At 34.4% G+C, this 18304-nt stretch overlaps 1 long non-coding RNA gene across 1 annotated transcript; it reads right to left on the minus strand.

Moving 5' to 3' along the window:
• Positions 1-15711: 15711 nt before the first annotated feature.
• Positions 15712-17761, minus strand: LOC141627112 (uncharacterized). Its single transcript, XR_012536673.1, has 2 exons — positions 17674-17761; positions 15712-16501 (listed from the first exon to the last, which is right to left on the minus strand). It is a non-coding gene; the product is annotated as an uncharacterized LOC141627112 (long non-coding RNA).
• Positions 17762-18304: the final 543 nt, after the last annotated feature.

The following is an 18304-nucleotide window of genomic DNA, read 5'->3' on the forward strand; positions in this document are numbered from 1 at the left end:
AACGGTCGCGCACGCATGTAATGGAGTATGGATTTGACAACTTCCACTAATTTATGTGCGTGTCTCTTGCTGTGCAAAGGTAATGTTTGACTACTCTGTTTGTCCTATATGGAATTTCATCTTCCTGTTGTATGTTTTGTCAATCAAATTTTAACTTCACAGAAGCAAAATTTTTGACAAACACAAACAATAAGACCAACTATTTAATTTTCCATGTTCTCTGAATTTAGTTGTGTTAATATTGATTTCTTAGGTGTTTGGGCCAAATTCTGCACATTGGGCCTACAAGGAGATAGGTCCATCAAGACTTATACAGTGGGTTGGGCCGAGTAATTTAATGGCCTTAAGGAGCCCGTGAGGCTGGAAGCGGTCAGGCGGATTTCAGAGAGAATAAGGAGAACTAGGCTCTGACCAACAAATCAAGGACTGTCGACAAGAAGAAGCCCAGCAAAGGCGGCATCCAGCTACACTTGCCGTACAAGCAACCTAAACCCTACTAGGGTTTAGGTTCTATATATATATATATATATATATATATATATATATATATATATATATATAGAAGAAGGATCAAGTGAGTCCACCCAAATTCATTGAGTCCATAAGTCCTCTTAAGGGCCATTGAAAAGATAGGATGGAGGGTTGAGATTGAAGGGGAAAAGGGAGGGATTAATGCTAAATGATCGAAGGGGATTGAAGCTAATTAATCACTTTCCCTCACTACCTTCACTAATCAACCACTAATTTTACTATATAACATTTATTTTTCACTCACTTCTCTCTCATCTCACACAATTATCATTCCTCTCATCTCTCTAAAAATCAAAAAAATTCAATTCCTCTCAAAAATCCAACAAAAATAAAAAACCAAATAATTCAAAAAAATCAAAAAAAAAAAAATTTCCCCCTCATTATCCTCATCAGTCATCACCCACCACTCAGACACCCGCCACCACCACGACACACCACCCACCACTCACACACCCGCCACCACCACCACGACGCACCTCTCCTGCCGGCCACTCACACACCACCATACACCCACACACCCGTCACCACCACTCCCACCATCTACCCACACCCGTCACCACCACTCCCCGCACACCCGTCACCACCACTCAAACGACCCGACCAAAAACGCCACACACCAGATCTCCTCCCCTCCCCTGCCACCTTCTCTCTCCCGCATCTCCCGAAAAACGCCCACCCACCACCGCACTCCTCTCTCCCGCTTCTTCCAGGTCTGACCAATACCACCACACACAACCCCATAAAAAGCCACTTCCACAAGCCACCGTCCTTCCTCCGACCACAGCCCGAAACACCTCTTCCCGCGCCCTTCTTTTTTCCAGGTCTGAGCCACCCCGACCACAGCCCGAAACACATCCACCGCCACTGCTCTCCTCTTCCTCTCCTGTTTGCGCTCCTTTCTCTCCTCTTCTGCCGCGGTGCTACTGTCGCCCTCCACCACCACGACAAAATCCTCCTACTTTAAACTATTCTACATCGATTTTTTTTGTTGAATGGTGGTGGATGTGGTTTTTGGTTTGTTTTTTGTTTATGGTTTTCAGATCTTGCGTTTACATGTTTTGTTTTCAGTTTTAAACGTTTTTTTTTTGTTTTTTTTTTATGGTCTTGTTTTATATTTTTAGATCTCGTCTTTTAAAAATCCGTCTTCTTTTATATTGTGAGATACTTTTATATCTTCAAAATAAATACACTCAAAGAACTTTTTTAAAATTTTTAGATCTACTTTTATTTTTAGATCTATAAAATAGATACTTGGTCTTTTTAAGATCTGTTTTTGTTATTCGTTGATGTTATTGTTATTGTTCCAGATTTATACTCGTATTTTTTTACATTTAAACTTGTATTTCTTTACATTTACACTCATATTTCTTTATATTTACACGCATTTTTCAGATTTATACTTATAATTCTTTACATTTACACTCATATTTCTTTACATTTACACATATATTCCTTTACATTTACACCCATTTTTCAGATTTATACTCATATTTCTTTACAATTACACTCGTACTTCTTTACATTTACACTCATAGATTTTACATTTACACTCATATTTCTTTACATTTACACTCATATATTTGTACATTTACACTTGTTAAATTTATATAGATTTGCACTAATATATTTTTGTGGATATGAGTTGGTGGTGGAGGACGACGGTGGTTGTGTTTGTTGGTAGTCGGACTAAAGTTTTACTCGTAAAGGACCAAAATTACACTTATAAAGGACCAAAGTCACACTCAAAGGACCAAATTTACACTCTTAAACCTTCAAATTTACACTTAAAATACTACATTTACACTCGGAAAACATCACATTTACACTTGTAAAATGTTAAAATTATATAAATTCAAAATTTCCGTCACAAAAAATCAAATTTACACTCTTAAAATGTTACATTTACACTCGTAAAACATCACATTTACACTTGTAAAATGCTAAAATTATATAAATTCAAAATTTCCATCACAAAAAATCAAATTTACACTCTTAAAATGTTACATTTACACTCGTAAAACATCACATTTACCCTTGTAAAATGTTAAAATTATATAAATTCAAAATTTCCGTCACAAAAAATTAAATTTACACTCTTAAAATGTTACATTTACACTCGTAAAACATCACATTTACCCTTGTAAAATGTTAAAATTATATAAATTCAAAATTTCCGTCACAAAAAATCAAATTTACACTCTTAAAATGTTACATTTACACTCGTAAAATATCACATTTACACTTGTAAAATGTTAAAATTATATAAATTCAAAATTTCCGTCACAAAAAATCAAATTTACACTCTTAAAATGTTACATTTACACTCCTAAAACATCACATTTACACTTGTAAAACTCATACAACGTTACATTTACACTTCTGAAATTTGAAACTCAAAACTGATTAATTAGGGGCTAGAGAGAGAAAGAAAAATTAATTAGTGTATAAAAATTTGATTAGTGGTAATTGTTTTGGTAATTTTCAATCTCAACCACCCATCTCAATCCAACCATCCACATTTTTTACCTTTTCTTTTTAATAGCCTTTAATCAAATTCATCTCAACCATCCATTGAGTTCATCCAATGGCCCTTAGAGGGACTTATGGACTCAATGACACATGTTGGACTCATTAGAACTCATCTCTCTCTCTCTCTCTCTCTCTCTCTCTCTCTCTCTCTCTCTCTCTCTCTCTCTATATATATATATATATATATATATATATATATAGGCTAAATCATCAATTACTCCCTTTTATAGTACACTTTTTTAAACTTACTCCCTTTAAAAAAAAAAGTTTAAAAATTACACCCAGAAAATTGCTGAAATTTTTAAATTGCTCCCAAATCCCTATTTTTGTACATTTAGGACGAAAATGCCCTTGATTATCATATTATTTTTTCATTCTTCTTTCTCTCCTTAATTTCCAATTTTCCATTCTTCTGCGACTGAGCTTACAACGACCAATTGAAATTGGTCGCTACTTGGTCGCTAAATGCCTTTTGCGACTAATTCTGGACTGTTAGCGACCAACAAGGTTGGTTGCTAAACGGGATTTTCCTTGTAGTGTCTCTACCCTTCTCTTGCTTATTTGTTTTATTACTTGGTTCCTATCGTTTAATTCGGCTAATTTGTTGATTATTTTGTTATTAGATATGTTGTTGGGTTTCATTTCATCATTGAAAGGTTGAGTTTAGAGAGAATGGGTGATTGTGGTGGTTGGCGGTGAAAGACGGTGATTGTTGTGGTTGAACGGTGTATAGGGATTAAGACAAAAGGAGAATAGAAAATAGGGAGACAAGGAGGAGAAGGAGAAGAAAATAAATCAAGGGCATTTTCGTCATAAAAGTAGAAATATAGGAATTTGGGAGCAATTTCAAAAATTTTACAATTTTATGGGTGTAATTTTTAATTTTTTTTTTAAAAGGGAGTAATTTTGAAAAAGTGCATTATAAAAGGGAGTAATTGATGATTTAGCCATATATATATATATATATATATATATATATATATATATATATATATATATATATATATGAATGGAATCATGTGAGGATACACTATCTTTTTGAGGATTGAGGATTGTGTTACAATATCAGAGGTTCTTCAATACAATATCACAGGTTATTCGATAAAATATCACACACAAAAAACACCTGTGAAAATTTTTTTTTTTTCAAAAAAAAATTTTTTTTTTTTTGACAAAGGTCTGATTTTTCGTGATATTTTATTGAAGAACTTGTGATATTGTATTCACAAATCCTCAATCCTCAAATATATAGGAGTTCTCCCTCCTAGTCTGAGTGTTGGTTCCCTTTCTTTTGGCATCAAAATTAAGGAAATGAATTTGGACCACACAAAACACCATACCCCATATGGAATTGAATTTGAACCACACAAAACTTACCAAAAAAGGAAAGAGGAACCAACACCCGACTAGCATGGAAATGGAAAGAGGAACCAACACTCGGACTAGAGAGAATATATATATATATATATATATATATATATATATATATATATATATATATATATATATATATATATATATATATATATATATATATATAGAGAGAGAGAGAGAGAGAGAGAGAGAGAGAGAGAGAAGAGATCAACTAAGGCCATGTATATGTATTGGGTCCATAAATTCTATTAAGGGCCATTGGATGGTGAAAATGGATGGCAAGATCAACCCCAAAAAAGTGTGTTTAATAGTTAATCTCGCCATCTCTCTCCTTCTTCACTAATCCATTCTAATTAATCACTAATTTATTATATATTTGTTTTCCATTCATCCATTTCTCTCTCATCTTACACATTTCATTTCTCTCTTCTCTCAAACTCTAAAAAATAAACCCAAAAAATAAAAAAAAACCCAAAAATCCAAATAAATAAAAAACCCAAAAAATCCAAATAAATCAAAAAACCCAAATAAATAATTCATTCCTCTCTTCCTCATTCACCACCAACCACCACTATCCCACCCGACACCACCCACCGCCCACCCCCACCCACCTCCGTCGGTAAATTCCATAAACTCGGTTTTTTTTTCTTTTTTTTGATTTTGTGTTAAATTTGTTGTTTGGGTCGGTTTATATTTATTTGTTAATTTTTGTTGGTTTTTGTTGTTACTTATTCTTTTCAAATATCTTCTTGTTATACGTTTTTTTTAAAAAATTCGGGTTTTAAATATCGTTTTTTTTGGTGATATACTTTTTTATTTTTACAAATGTCGTTTCTTTAAAATTCGTCTTGTTATATAAATTATTAGATCTAAAAAGAAGATATTTGAAACTTTAGTCTTTATTCACTGACATTATGTATAACTTTAATTTACATTATGTACAACTTCAATGATATTGTGTGCAACTTCACCGATATTATGTATAACTTCAATGAACATTATGTATAACTTCACTGATATTATGTACAAGTTCACTGACATTATGTATAACTCCACTGTCATTATGTATAACTTTAACTTACATTATGTACAACAATGACATTTTGTTAGTTTCAAATCTTAATTACATTTAGACAAAAGTTATACTATTATGGATTAAAGTTACACGATTTTTGGACTAAAGTTATACAAAAAGACTAAAGGTATACAAAAATGGGCTAAAGTTATACAAAAATGGACTAAAGTTATACAAAAATGGACTAAAGTTATACAAAAACAGAGTAAAGTTATACAAATATGGACTAAAGTTATACAAAAAATGGACTAAAGTTATACAAAAATAGACTAAAGTTATACAAAAATAGACTAAAGTTATACAAATTTAGTCCAATTTTTTGTATAACTTTAATCCAAATTTGAATTGATATAAGTATTGTTTGTATAAATTTAGTCCATATTTGTATAACTTTAGTCAATTTTTGTATAACTTTAGTCTTTATTTGTATAATTTTAGTCCATATTTGTATAACTTTAGTCTGTTTTTGTATAACTTTAGTTCATTTTTGTTTAACTTTAGTTCATTTTTGTATAACTTTAGTGCAATTTTTTGTATAACTTTAGTCCATATTTGTATAACTTTAGTCAATTTTTTTATAACTTTAATCTTTATTTGTATAACTTTAGTCCATATTTGAATAACTTTAGTCCATATTTGTATAACTTTAGTCCATATTTGTATAACTTTAATCCTTATTTGTATAACTTTAGTCCATATTTGTATAACTTTAGTTCATTTTTTTATAACTTTAGTCCATATTTCTATAACTTTAAACTTTAATGTTGAAAATGTATACCTTTAGTCGTAAATAGTCCACCATAATAACAAAAAAACGTTAATCCAACAAAAAAACCCGTAAATCTAAGAAAAAACCAAATATTAAAAAAACCAAATAACAATGATCACTGAAGTTGCACATAAGGGCATTGAAGTTGTACACAATGACCACTGAAGTTGTACGAAATCTGAAATAACAAAAAAAGAACCGAAATCTAAAAAAATAAAAAACGAAAACTAAAATAAAAAAACGGAAGCAAAGTGGTAGATCTACAAGAAAACTAGATATGAAAACTAATAATAATAAAAAAAACCAAATAACAATAACAAAAAAAACCCATAATAACAAAAACCAAAAAAACACATAATAACAAAAACCCGTTAATCTATCAAAAAAACCCGTAAATCGAACAAAAAAACCAAATATAAACAAAAAACCTAATAACAATAACAAAAAAAAATTTATATATCGTGTGTATAACTTTAATGCACGCAGTGTATAACTTTAATAGACAAGATGTATAACTTTAGTCCAAAATTTGTGTAACTTCAATTTATACGATGTATAATATTTAGACATTAACAGTATAACTCTATTTTGATTATTGTATAACTTTAGCCCAAAATATGAAACTTAAAAAATAACTTGAAAAATAACAAATAACCAAATAACCAAATACCAAATTCCAAATACCAATAATAAAAACCAAATAACAATAATAACAATAATAAAACAAAAAACCAAATAACAATCACAAAAAAACAACACCCTCAAATCCTAAAGCAAATCTAAAATCGAAAAAAAAAAAACAAAAAAAAAAAACCAAACGAATTTTTTTTTTTTAAAAAAAAAAAAAAAAAAAAAACAAATCTGGATTTGAAATTTAAACGAATATGAGAAGGGGTTTGGTGACCCGATTTAGGGCTTCGTTTTTTAAGGGGTTGCGGGTTGGTTTGGGTCTGGGTATGGACAGATCTAGGTCGAGGGTGGTGAGAGGAGTCGAGTGGTGGTTCTAGGTGGCCGTGAGGGTGGCTGTAGGTGGCGGGAAATGGGAGAGAAAGAGAGATGTCGGGTTGGTTGTGGTTGTGAGGGTGAACACCAACGACAACGACAACACCAACGGCAACGACAACACCAACGACATCAACACCAACGATAACGACAACACCAACGACATCAACACCAACGACAACGACAACACCAACGACACCAACACCAACGACAACACCAACGAAAAAAGAAAACGAAATCTGAAATAAAAATTCAAAAATGAAAATGGTGGTGGTGAGTGTTGGTGCGTGCGGTTCATAGGAGGCGGGATCGACCAAGGAGGAAAGGAGGTGCGGGATATGGAGGGAGAAAGGTGGTACGGGTGGCCATGGGGTTGTCGGGTGTGCGACTCAGTTGTGTTGTCGGGTGGAGGGAGGTGGTTGTGGGGTTGTCGGGTGAGGGAGTCGGGGGTAGTGGGGGTCGATCTGGTGCGAAGGTGGGGTGGTTGGCGGCAGGAGGTGGAGTGGTTGGCGACAGGAGGAAGGACGGAGGGAATATTGGTGGTGTTTTGTTTTTGTTTGGTTTTTTTTTGTATGGTTTTTTTTTTTGGTTTATGAAATGAGAGAAGTGAGATAGAGAGAAGTAGTGTGGTTGTGATAATGAGAGGAGAGGAATGATTAATGAGGGGAATAATTGAGTTGAGGAGGAAATTAGAGTAATAAGCATTTTGTTTAGTGAGATTAGTTTGTAGCCTTTCATTTTGATTGAATCTCATCCCTCCATCCACTATATCCAAAGGTTTCTATAATGACTTAGGGACTCATTATATATGAGGGCCTTACAAGAACCCCTCTCTCTCTCTCTCTCTCTCTCTCTCTCTCTCTCTCTCTCTCTCTCTCTCTCTCTCTCTCTCTCTCTCTCTCTCTCTATATATATATATATATATATATATATATATATATATATATATATATATATATATATATATATATATATATATATATGGCGAAGAAGGGAGAAAGATTATTCATTCACACATACACAAACCCTACATGTTGCTAGCAAGAAAGTCGTGCCGCCATACTTGTACTCGTCCTCTATGTTAAAAGCTAGTGCAACCTTTGGAATGGTATCGTCCCTTCCCGCAGTCGTTTCCCTTATTGGGTTTTCCGCGTCACCAAATCTCTTGTGTCAAGCTTTATTTACATCCTTACTCGTTCACTCGTCAACCATACAAACTACGCAATTCACATATAACGCGTAAGACCACTTCGACCTAGTTTAACCTATTTCAGTAGAAAAATACCAAAATATTACATATATTATGCTCGTCCTCTAACGTTTTTCTTCTTTTCTTTTTTGTCTTTGTATCGCATATTGTATAAAAAAAAGGTGTAGGCTCTTCCAAAGCTAATATTACGTCATCTTAAGCTACCCTAATTCACCCTTGGTAAAGTACGATGTATACTTAGAAGGTCCATTCAATCGACTAGGCCTTACACGTATTTTCCACCTCATGACGTCGTGTTTTGGCAACTCGATCGCTTGGTCCATTCGACTGGGTGAGCACAAAAGTGAGAGATACCCTCAGGTATTTTAATGTCGTGAGTACCCAATTTCCAACCTGTAAACCTAATCATAGAGTCCTTAGAACCTTTAATTAGGATAATATGTATTATTTGTTTGTAATCTTGTACATTTTCTTCATCAGTTAGTCTTGCTGAAGACAGGTCGGAGCAAGTGACGGGTAATGACACTCACAAAACGAACAGGGGGGACAAGGTGGGGGCACTTCATGTGCTTCCCTCTCTCCTCTATTTAGGTCATTTGTGAGAGAAAATGGTATCCGTCACTCCAAAATGATGAAAACGTGTCGTCTTCAATGAGATTTTGTGTTTCTTCATAATGTGTACATAATGGGTCTTTGAAGTTCACATATATTTTGACATACAAGTTATTTCATTTATTGTGGCTTCGTATGATTCATCTAGACAAATTTAATTTAGAATCTAATCATTCATGTGTTGGCAATCATTCATACAAAATCTAATCCACTATTGCATTATGCATCTGTAACCTTAGCTATTTTCATCATATGCATGGCCAATTAGCCACCGTACACTTTACAATAAAGAAAAAGGTTTTTTTTTTTGAAAAATTACCTTTTATTTAGGGTCATTTGTGAATAACTACCTTTTATTTTATTTTTGGCTTTCAACTACCTTTTATTCCTTCCTTTTGCGAAAGACTACCAAAAATCCACTTCCGACGAAAAAAAGTCAACTTTCCGGCGTTAAGTTACCATTTCATGTTGAATCTAACTCTTTACTTCATAACCCTAATAAACGATGATAAAGATTGATTAAACCCAACATTAATAACCTCAATTTGTCTACTCTTACCCGAATTAAAGTCCTAATCACCGAAACAAAATCATCATTGATATTAATCTTAACATGGTAGATAATTTTTCAACAATAATGATCTATTATGGCCTTGGTGGCAAAATTAACTCCGAGTGTTAACTATTCGAAAATAATCATGGATTCACTCTTAGGATCATTTCTGTGCTACTATCTCATTAGTTTTCTTATAACCACCATCTTACCATGAAAAGAGAAAGAAGGTACATTAATATGACTTAGATGGACAATAGGTTGATGAATCATGAGTAGTGTACAAGGTTGTTGAAATGTAAGGGTGAAGGTGACAGTGGTATTAAAGGTGACGACGGAGATGGAGATGGAGATTGAGATGGTTGATGCGTTGGTATTGCTTTGAACAAACTTTTGATAAGGTGTTGGGCATGGAGAGGAGCTTTTTCGGATTTTGTTGGGTGAACAAAGGGAGAAATATGAGTTATATGTGTGAAAAGGGGAGAAAAGAGCAAGTCAACGCCGGAAAGTTCGACTTTTTTTCACCAGAAGTGGATTTTTGGTAGTTTTTCGCAAAATGAGGAAATAAAAAGTAGTTGAAAGCCAAAAATAAAATGAAAGATAATTGTTCATAAATAACCCTAAATAAAAGGTGGTTTCTGATAAAAAAAAAAAAACCCTTGTTTTTATGTTAGAATGATGGGAGATGCGGCTAACAATGGCTAAATAATGTGTATCGCGGTATATACGGGGAGCAACTCAGAAGTGATGTGCATGCTAAAACCCATGTTATGAAACTCCATGCAAGTTACTCATGCCAAATACAATACCTACCCTAGTGATGTATGAAGACACTACGTGGTTGTCGGACTAATGCAATACTACTTTAATGAACAGTGCTAACTAGTCTATTTACACGGCTGTTTTGATTGCATCATTTATGAGCAAATTAATAGACATGTGTACGCATTACATACTTCCTCCATTTCATTCAATTCTATACATTTGCCTTTTTGAGCACTATTCACAGGTAGGGAGAATTTTCGATACAACTTCTAATATATAGCATAAAATATAGTCATGTGAGATCTTGTTTTAATTGTCTTACCGAGTACATTGTAAATAATAAATTTTTATAATTTTTACTAATATGTAACTAAAGATATGAACAAAAGAAAACAAGCATTGATATACGTGTATAAAGTAAATGTATGGAATTGAATGAAATGGAGAAAATACAATTTACGTGATGATTATTAAGACGAATGCAAATATGTACTCCGTATCTATTAGACAACATGACCCATAGTTTGACGTGTTATCTATGTGAGATAAATTAGTTATTGACGCAATAATGACTGAGACCATCCCCAAGCAAGGTCAATTACTTGGTCATGACCTTGCTTGGTCATGGTTAATGGGGTAATTAAGGTACTTAATTGGTGACCAAAGATCAATTTGTGATCAAACTTGGTCACTTTGGTCACAAATTGACCACTTATGTGACCTCCTATGTGTCCAAATTTGATTGGTGGAACAATAAAAAAATAATAGAAAAAAGTATATAATATGATAGTGAGGTATGATTGGGAATGTTGTGAAGTGGAAAATGATTGGGTTGATGACCTAGGTCGCGACCTTCTGCTTGGGAGGGTAAAAATAGGTCAAAGTTAATAAGGTGAAATTAAGAGTAAAATCGGGTCGTGACCTAGTTAGCGTGACCACTGCTTGGGGATGGTCTGATAGAAAAATTTACAAGATTACAGACAATGAACAATGTACACATGATCCTAATTAAAGATTCTACGGGCTCTATGGTTAGGTTTGCGGGTTGGAAATTGGTTACTCGTGACATTAAAATACCATTACATCCGCGGTGCGGGCGCGCGATGAGACGAGGGTATCTTTCACTTTTGTGCTCACCCAATCATATGGACCAAGCAAGTTGCCAAAACACGAAGTCATGAGGTGGAAAATACGTGTAAGGCCTAGTCGATCGAATGGACCTTCTAAGTATACTACGTACTTTATCGAGGGTGAATCAGGACATAGCTTAAGATGACATAATATTGACTTACTGAGAGTCTATGCCTTTTTTTTGTCTTATACAACCACAGACCGTAAAAGAAAAAAGAAACAAGGAGAAAAAGTTAGAGCACAAGCATATAAATCCATAAAGAATACACGCAGAACTCAATTCCTTATTGCAATTTCATTCGAAACAATTTGATAATTAGAATTCCAAAGAAATCTAACATGCACAATGAATTAATAATTAGCCACATGTTTTTACATGTCAAAAACACTACTCCATACTTTTTGGTCTATTTTACTTTTTAAATACATGACTCATTTCACTGTTGCTCGACAAGATATTCACATGGTTAAAAAGCGAGTTAATCATTCGATTTATGGTATGCGGCAAGCAAATTCGGCCTTTATGGAGTAATAGTAAAACAAAAAAGTCAAATATATAATCTTACAAATAAATTTCGAGTCTTACCCGCTTAATAAGTCTCTAGTGGAGTCGTCACTATGAGATCCCTGAAAAAAATCTCCTTTTTGAAAATAAATAAATAATATGGAGTCGCCAGTAGGTTTTATAAAAAAAAATACCAAAACAAGTTTAACGGAAAATGCCCCTTTTGATCCCTGATATGGGGACTGATCCCACTCCGGATTTACGTCTATTTTCGTGTTTTTGTACATTATTGCAGAAATGTGAAGAATTCAACAGAAATTGAGCTAAATCCATCCCCGAGTATCTTGCATTGCATTTTGACGTGAAGTATTTACTTAAGGAACGAGCTTGGTGCGCATTTTAAGGCCCGAAAGACAAATCCACGAGATCATAGAAGTCAAGTACCAGCTAGAGCAGTCGATCGACCACTACCTTCAGTCGATCGACCAACTCACTGACGCTCCGAGAAGCTAATGTACATCGCTAGTCGATCGATCGACCGCCCTGCTTAGTCGATCGACCACATCGCTGCTTCAGACGAGAATTAAAAGATCGAGGAACTTGAAGCCCATTGTGTTTAGGTTTTAATAATAAGTGTTACGTATATTTGCTATATAACGTAACCTAGTTTCCAGGAAGTTTTATTCAAAAATTTACCTAGTTTTCTACGAGTTCTTTAGCCAGTTTTCCAACATTCAATAATTAGGGTTTTTAATACTATTTCGTACAATTACTTTTGCATTCGGTTTCTGGATCTCTTGCTGCAATTCCAATCGGGTATTCTTCTGCTAATAATTCAGTTTGCTTTATTATCATTTTGTAGGATAGAATTGCTAGTTAGTTTCCCAAAACCGATCCATCGTTTATGTTAATTGTTTGTTCTATTATTTCAAGCATGAATTCTTCTGTCTATTTTATTAGTTTTATTGTTGTTATCGTCCTTAGTATGAGTAGCTAAATAGTTTGTGCTAGGATGTAGGGGAATTATAGTGTAGGCGGCAATAGAATGAATACGGCCTGAATCGCGTGTCGGGCGATCGATCGCATACCGGTCGATCGATCGATCGACCACGTGAGGTTTACCCTCGTTTTAATTGATTTAAATGTTGTATTTGACGAATCGAATGCATGCGACTAGTTGAATGCTTAATATTTGACTGACCCATTAGATCGAAAGATAGGGACAGTTGTTAGATCACCAATTAAAATGACTAAACTATGCTGAGATCGAAAGATAGGTAAAGTTTAGACCGTAAATCACTTTTCAAGACGAGAGTCAGTATTAGTGATATTAGGGACTTATAGCGAGATCGAAAGATGTTATCTGTTAAGAGTGGACCGAGAGGGCCTCTTGTTTCCCGCCTCAAGTGTTTGATTTAGACCGACTTAGTTTGCTGCCGCCGAAACTATAGTGAACCGACCATCCTAGTACCCCTTCTTTTATCTGTTTTATCCATTTATTTAGTTTATTGTCTTTTATTGCTATTAGTATAGACCAAATCAATTCAACCCCCACTTTCGTTACCTTAGACTAAATTAGACAATTAGAAATTACATTCGCCTCCTTGTGGTTCGACCCTGTTACCACTAGCCTAGGTTAGTTTTAATAGGAGATTATAAATTTTATTTTTGGTGCTCACAACGACGGGTATCAGCAGCTTTGTACCGTCTGATTCGAGGTGATTGGGAAAACATGTTCCCAACCCTCGTGTAAATTTCATGTGCATTCAGTGAAATGCACTGACGTTGTAACACAGGGTCTATGGCAAATATTAACACATTCTTAATTGCATTAGACTCTCTAATGTATTCATCATATGAAGACCTAACATCGTCGTTGGTTGTTTTAGTAGTGGGTTTGGGAGGGAGAGGGTAAAGAAGATAGCGCGACTTTCCGTCGGCGATAGCAGCAGCTTTCAGCTGCTCTACCCAGTCGACGTAGTTGCTTCCATCTTTCTGTAAGGATACTCTATCCATAAAAGACTGAAGCCAAGAATCACGTGAAAGTGGAGCAGATGGTGGTGGTACATTTGTTTGTTGAGTTGGTGTTATAGTCGACATTATGCGAATATATTACTACAAACGAAATAAGAAAGGAAATATTAACATTTATTGTAAAATTAAATTGATAAAATTCTAAACAAGTTTTAATATGCATTTGTATAATGATCTCCCACTGAATTATATAAATGATTCTAAGATCCGTTTTTAATTAATTTCGGGCACGGTGAGCCGATACATCCCAATTTTAATTAAATTCGGTGAGTCAACGTTTGACTGATTCTACACCTAGAACTCTTGGTCGATAAACTTCTTAAATTTATCTCTAGTCCCGAAACTGAGACTCGTCTCTGCATCCCGTTGAGTCCAACCAAATTTAACATATAATAACAATTATTACCCCACTTACCCAACGCAAAAAGGTTACACCTCGCTAGGGCGACCGTGCTCCTAATGAAGAAAGGATTCATAGGTGCTACTAATTGGTAAGGCTAATCTCAATTTTAATTAATGTGAGAGAGCTTGTCAATTAATCATCTATCACCTTTAACTGAACTAAAATAATGAATTCTAGATAATCATAAATTGACAACACTCGTATAAAACGATAAAATACATGTTGTGACGATTTGGCATGAATGCATAGAAAAATCATGAAAAAACAATAAATCCTAATATGGCCACATAGCTAATCTAATTAACTAGACTATTACACTTCGGAAACCAACTCCTTGGTCCCTTTAGTCTTCATTGGAACGGCCTCCAAGGAACCACCATCTTTTGGATTTCGGAACTCCTTTCCAAAATACACCGTCTTTAGGAAACTCCGTCTTCGAGGAAACTCGGACAATTAAATAACTAATATAATCAAATTACATAGCTATTCCTATTATACAATAATTTTTTTTTAAAAAACTATTAATTAATTACAAACCTGCGATACGAGATCGCATTTAAATTACAAAACAATCGATATACCCTATCATTTCGGGTAATATCGACTTCTAACTATGGCCATATTAGGTAAAATTACATGATTAAAATAAATTAAACCCATTCATCAACATGAATAAAAAATGCAATAAATGAACATGTCATGCCAAATCGTCCTAATTTACCAACAACGATCATGTGAGCTCGATTTTGCGAGATTGTGCAATTTTTTAGCCATTAAAAATATACAATCACATCTTAAAATAATTTTAAGGTAAATCACTCATACTAATCTGGTTTAACTCCAAAAATTAGTCCCCACTAATTATATGGTGATTAATTAGGTTTAGTTGATTTTAATATAGCAAAATTACCTTAAAATTCATAAGTTTTATGAAATAATTCAATTTAATCATAACCATTATGTAAAAATCAAATCTAATTTTTTTTACATTCTGGTCACCTACCAAAATGATGTGCATGTCGAAAATTTAGCCCATAAAATCGATTTCTAGCCTTTTCGCAGTTTAATCGATAATTTTACAATTTGTACGATTTAATTCCAAATTAAACCATAAAAATTATACAACTTCAAAAAAAATTTTTTGAACTTTTTTTGAAAAATTTCAGTAGCAATCTTTACCGAATACTAACAAATTACCTTAGAATTTCAGAAGCAATCTTTACCGAATACTAACAAATTACCTTAGAATTCATAAGTTTTATGAAATAATTCAATTTTAACAAATCGAATTCTAGCCTACTCGTCCCAATCTTTAACCTGCCAATCAAACTGCTCCCCAATATTGGTTCATCACAGGTGTTTACCGAATACACGTAAACCCAAGGTTGAGTAGGAATAGCCAAACAACAACAATAAATGAATACAAGAATAATATTAAATGCAAATGCAATGTATGCTCATGATCAATCCTCCGTCGCTCCCGTTCATCCAGCCAATCCCTGGCCGGGGTAGTCTCATCATCCCAACCGAAGTTAAGTAGTCTCATCATCCCAGAACAGGTCATGCAGAACCAGTTCTGAGGTATCCAATGCAAGTGCTCATGATATGAAAATGCAAACAATTGAGCAACACAATTTCTTACCATCTCAGACACGAAGCTAAGAATCCAATAATCAATATAATTATCTCAGTCACGAGCTGAGGTAGTCAATAATTAAATCATCTCAATCACGAGGTGAGGTAGTCAATAATCAAATCATCTCAATACAACCAACCAACAATCATTATATCATCCCATCACAATTCCAAATAATTCAACAAATACAATCAGATAATATCATTCAAGTAAACATTAAAGTGATTGAATAGCTATCCTACCTCAATAGTAAATTCCGAGTCAAGCAAGCGAAATAATAATGCCAAAACCTTCCTTCAACAAATCCGAATAACAAGCACGCGAACCAAGTAGTAATATTATTACCGTCTCACAAGGTCGATACCTAAATACCTAAATAATAATAATAAACAATAATTACATTCTAATAATAATTTAATATATAAACTAATTAATTAATAAAATCCGGGTTAATAACTCACTAGCCAATTATCTCGACTCATCTTTAACTAAACTTGATTAAATTCCCGACTCAATGAACAAATAAATTAAATCGGACTCCAAAATAATCCCACATGACCTGAAACCAACACACCCGAGTCAAAACCCGTCACAAAGCAATGTAATGACAATGACAATAATTATAATCATGCCCAATTACCATCTTCTACCCGTGCTACCTCCATGAACCGACACCCACACAAACCACACTAGGCCGTGACAGCCATTGTAATCCACCATGCCTGCCACCAGCCCTTAGCCTTCTAGTCTCGACGCCCTTCTTCTACTCCCTTCTTCCTCTCGACACAGCCACAAAAACACCCCCAAGCAACACCGCCGAGACCCGCCATTAACAACGAAATACCTCCTTCCTTCTTCACCAACTTCGACACAGCCAAACCCATCACCAGACCTGCGACCGCGGTTAATGACCTGAACTACGGTGGAGCCCAGCATGGGTCCTTGGTTCCGTCGAACCCAGTGAAGAATTCGCATCCCCAATCTGCATACAAATCGCGACAACAACACAGTACAACAACCATTACCGCCACCAACCACCACAACTACCACCTATCCTGACCCCTAACCACCTACAGCCACCGGTCCTATCCTAATCCAGGTCATGGTTCGACTTAAATGGGTTATGGGTCAATGGTCCCTCTTTATTTGTCACGGTTCACCAACAAGCAACAACAACATGACACCACTACTTCCTCCAACGCCCCATGCTACCATGTCAGGCACCACCACCAGCCTCAAACCACCACCCGCCACCCTATGATCCCCTACCCAGAACTGACTCAGGTTATGTCTAGCCTTGGGTTGGGTTTTGGGTGTCTTAATTTTGGTTCAATAAGAAATCACGGTTTTGGGTGTCTTAATTTTGGTTCAATAAGCAACCTTTTATAATAATTGAAATTACACTGCTAATAAGTTACGGTCAACATCGGTCAACGCCTAGTCAAGGTGGTCATCGGTCGAGTTTGGGTCAACGGGTCAGACTAGGTCGTGTCAACACATTATTTAATAATTTAATTGTAAGAAAGAGTTTATGAGACGGTTACCTTAAGACGGTTGTAAAATAGATGTAAAGCTCCCTTTTTCTTCTTATTTCTCTCTCTTACTCTTAATTGTGACTTTGTGAATACAAGTGAACCAAAGAATAGCTAGAGGGTCATATTTATACTAATAGGTAGGTGGATGAACTTTCTTTATCTTATTAGGTAATATTATTATTATCTCATATTAATACCGTATTAATACTGTATAAAATACTTGTTACCTTATTTATCATATAATACCGTCACCATATATACCTATGTGTATACGTCACTTCTCATGCATTTTTCGTTATATATTATATATTATTTTATTATTATTTCCCTTCTCATAATTACTTGTCATATAATAAATATAAAATATACATTTATAAATCACATTTTAATAGAGAGTACCGTTGACTAAACCTTTGACCATCCTCTAAAATACAAGGTATTACAGTCTTCCCTCCTTAAAAAGAATTTCGTCCCGAAGTTCACCCAAACATACTCAACAACTCCAACTCCCAACAAAACATCCAACATAAACGAACAAATTTAACAGAGATCAAAACGTACTTAAAACGCATATCCAAATGTATTATTAATATACTCAAAATATATCACCAAAATGTATCATAAATAACAAGAAATAACC

This window comes from Silene latifolia, chromosome Y, assembly GCF_048544455.1.
Source record: "Silene latifolia isolate original U9 population chromosome Y, ASM4854445v1, whole genome shotgun sequence".
Lineage (NCBI taxonomy): Eukaryota > Viridiplantae > Streptophyta > Magnoliopsida > Caryophyllales > Caryophyllaceae > Silene > Silene latifolia.